This window comes from Etheostoma spectabile, chromosome 9 (assembly GCF_008692095.1).
Source record: "Etheostoma spectabile isolate EspeVRDwgs_2016 chromosome 9, UIUC_Espe_1.0, whole genome shotgun sequence".
NCBI classification, from domain to species: Eukaryota; Metazoa; Chordata; class Actinopteri; order Perciformes; family Percidae; genus Etheostoma; species Etheostoma spectabile.
Genome location: NC_045741.1, coordinates 4,245,402 through 4,245,722, shown reverse-complemented (window position 1 = coordinate 4,245,722; position 321 = coordinate 4,245,402). Strand labels below are relative to the sequence as shown.

Sequence of the window (321 nt, the reverse complement as noted above, 5' to 3'; positions counted from 1 at the left end):
AAACGGGAGCAATGTCAAAATAGCTTTGTTGGCCAGAATGGGGAACTCCTTGGCAATAGATAACCAAAAACTGTCCAAAGGAAGATCAGCAAAGTTTAGCTTTAAACCACGATATTGTTTCCGTTCAATGAGTTCCTCTTGCTCCTTTAAAGTTATGTCCAGCAACGGACGCTGAGCTGTATGGGTCCCAAACCCATTCAAGGAATTCTGTGAAGGCTGAAGAGAAATAAAATGACAACTTCTCCTCGAGAGTTTTCAACTGTGTGCCAATCACCTCGCACATTACAGCAGTGTTGGCATCATGACGTTTCTCGGTGAGCG

At 43.9% G+C, this 321-nt stretch overlaps 1 protein-coding gene across 1 annotated transcript in view; it reads left to right on the top strand.

The window, feature by feature from the left end:
• The window catches only part of si:dkey-196h17.9 (uncharacterized), a 59,045-nt gene that overhangs the window by 9,024 nt on the left and 49,700 nt on the right, over positions 1-321 (top strand). The window lies entirely within an intron of this gene.